We start from the raw sequence: 3,362 nt of genomic DNA, 5'->3' as shown, positions 1-3,362 counted from the left end.
ACTCTATTTAGACAGCCCCATGCTATGTCTGACAATATGGATAATCCCTTTAAGTCTTTAAGTTTAGAGTTCTGGGGGGGGGGAACAGCTACAAAATTATTCCTTAATGTACTGTATTTTCAGTCCAGTGTTACCTCTTGCGTTTCACGTATTTTCCAATAGGTTTAGAAATTTCTTGTAAAGCTTGAATTTTCTCAGGCAAAGCCCTTTATTTGCAGTTATGTCTGCAGGTGGACCTGTGCAGTAGAAACCTCCCCTGTCTSAGTGAATTGCAATTAGATGCTCAAATATCCTTATTTATCTCAGGAGAAGATGGACACACTAAGTGGGCTTCACGTCATGTAACTGTAGGCACCGAAAGGTTAGATTTAACTTCTTACGATAGACAGTAGAACAACATGAGTGCTTTTCAAGAATGATTGGCTGACCTAATTTACAACCCATTTTCAGATTTAATAAATTGCCCTCTGAGGTAACCCCTTAAGACCTGCAAAAGGAGCCTAGAGTGGTCATGACTAGCTTTTAGTTGTCTTTATTCAAAAGCAGAATCCTATCCAAGGCTGGAGTCCTCCTCCATGCTGCTCCACTGTGTCACACTTGCTGRTGACAGGATTTTTGCCACACAGGAAGGATACTGTATACATTCAGCTGTCAGTTTTCCCACTCGGCAATCTTTTCCATAAACTAAACAACTCAGATTCCTAGTCCTCACGTGCTTCCTTTCAGAGCTGACAGTAAAAGCATTTTGCTTCTGGGAACCAGGAATAATTAACACCCCCACCACCCTCACATCCACAGTCCTGAAAAACCTGAGGAAGTGTTTATTCTCTCCTAGGGGTATCATCTTCTGATGCAGCACATCTGAGGTGAATGCCTAGACTTCCCCTTTCCATCAGCACAGCACCCAATCATGGAAGAGTCACCACTGTAATTATCCTCATAACACTTCATTGAGATAAGRCATGCTCTCACACTTGTTGCACAGATTTGGGAACTGTGGCACCAGAGCCTTCCTGAAATCCTAAACTGAAGTAGGGGCAGGGACGAGGCAAGGACTTGCTTCTCCAAAGTCCCAATCTGCATTATTCTTGCCTTCACAATATACTATTTCTAAAGGGATAGAGAGTATCTTCACCTTTAACTCTCTCCCATAGTTGAAAAGCAGTTCAGGAAACAAGGAATCAGTGAGCAGGGGTCTGTGTCAGAGGGCAAAGAGAGGGAACTGACTGGAGAGCTGTCATTGCAGTGGGGAACTCCAAGGACTTTTCTTCTGCATTGCATCAGCAGTGAGCAATGGGGCAACTCATTTGAGCCAACTATGGGTTGTCATTCTTCCTTCCAGACTCAGTGGCCTCTGAAATCACTCCATTGTCTGCAGCAGAATCTGGCACAGGCCCATAATGCCAGGTTACTTCACTTCCCTGCAGAATAAAAGATTTCTTCAACCATGAGAAATTATCTCCTGACAATGCCATTCATTAGGGCTCCCACCTGTAGACTGTTTCATTTTCAGCTTACTCACAGGGTGCTGAAAAGTCAGYGTGTGTGTTATCACTTGACAATATAGTACAGCTAATACCTCTTCACCCTTATGTACTTTGTCACTTACTGCTTTTTGCCTCAACAATGGCTCACAGTGACATTCAGATCCTGGACTTCACTGTCTTTTAAAAAAAACTTCTGCAGCCCAGTTTCACCAGAGCTCTTGTTTCTTATGGGTTATACACAGAGGGTAAAAAGAAACTTATATTTGATWTTTTTTCCTCTTTTGAATTAGAAAGTTAAAACATCAGTTTCTATCTATAGGTGTTCGATAGAACTGGACAGTAGTTYATTATTTCTTAAGGCAGACATGAAGATAGGCCAGACAAACTATCTTTTCTGAGCTTATGGTTTAATGTATACACTAAARAGAATAAAAATCAGAAGTTTTTATGACAACAAAATGTCTCATAACTAAATTTCAAACTAAACATTCTTCTCCACTTCTTTTGTCATGAAAGTTTTCCCCAACACTTTCTCTAAGGTTTCATTCTCAGGAGGGGGCCTGTAGACATCAAGCCTTGGGTTTCTTATGGTTCTTACTCATCCATCTGTGTTGTACATAGACACACTTAATGGAATCACATCGTCATAGAATGGTTTATCTTGGAAGCAATCTCAAAGATCTTCTATTTTGAAATGTCCAGAGTTTGATCAGAAAGGGATCTATAGTTAGTGTGGCATTGCAGACAGAGCCTGACTTAGCTGCTGCCTGCTGATGCTCCAGGGACTTTCCTCGCTGGTGCATGGTTATTCCCTCATGTCCCAAGAGCAGCTGCACAGGTATCACCAGCCCTTCCCCAACACCAGTTGTACTCTCTAGCTGCATTTCTGCTGGAGATGTTTGTCCTCTCCCACCAGGGACCTCTTTCTCACACTGCAATTCTCTTCTAACCATTCGTAGTTGAGAAAGACTTAACTGAGTAGTTTTTTTTTTTTCTAATGCAGGACATTCTTATTTCATCCATTCAGTAAAACCTTTCCACAGACCCAGATGGGGATGACGCTARGGCCAAGCAAATGCAAATTAGAAAAATTACGTCTGAGAATGCAAGATCCTGTCATATTTTGGCTTTTGACATGGCTGASGCAGAGGTTTTGCTTTGCTTCAGGCTCTCCACGTCCTTTGCAAGGGCAGCAGCAGGGTGAAGAGGTCAGTAGAAGGCTGTAAATGAATTGATTCCTATGAAATTCAAATTTCCTTTCTGAAATAATGGTGATTAGCTGGGAATTTTGAAAAAAACTTTATTTTTGTGGCTTTTCCTTGAGGAGTTAAAACATYGCAGGATTTTTTCCTTCTTGGCCCTGGTTTCCTCTTTTCTTGCCAGATACCATTATAAGGATTCAAGAAGGATGAGTAATTAAAACCCATGCGAACAATGTGTCGGACAATTAAATTTAAATGTCCACTTGACAAGGCAACATGGGTGACTGACCGCAGAGGTCCTAAAGCTGTTGCCCTGCGGAGGCAGGAGGAAACCCGGGGKTTCACCCCACTCCTGGGGACCCTCTGAGAAGGGATCTGGGGACCCCGACACAGGCTGTTGCCCTCGGGGCAGCGGAAGTGCCACGGGCTGCACCCGAAATCTCGMACCGGGACGGCAGCCCCTGAGCTGAATAAAAACATGGAAGGGGGAAACCCCCTATGTTTTAAACCGGGAAATAAATGAAAAATAGCAGTAAAAGAATAAAAAAAAGGAGGTGCCGCCGCACAGGACACACTGGGGCGGCGCTCCGCGGGGGAAGCCCAGCTCGGCCCGGGCGGGGAGCGGCGGGGCCCCGCAGGCGGGCGGCGATGCTGCGGGAGCGCGGCGGGGCGG

This window comes from Malurus melanocephalus, unplaced genomic scaffold, assembly GCF_030028575.1.
Source record: "Malurus melanocephalus ecotype Western Australia unplaced genomic scaffold, MMel_1.1 scaffold_204, whole genome shotgun sequence".
In the NCBI taxonomy this organism is placed as follows: domain Eukaryota; kingdom Metazoa; phylum Chordata; class Aves; order Passeriformes; family Maluridae; genus Malurus; species Malurus melanocephalus.
Note: the sequence above shows the minus strand (reverse complement) of the source record.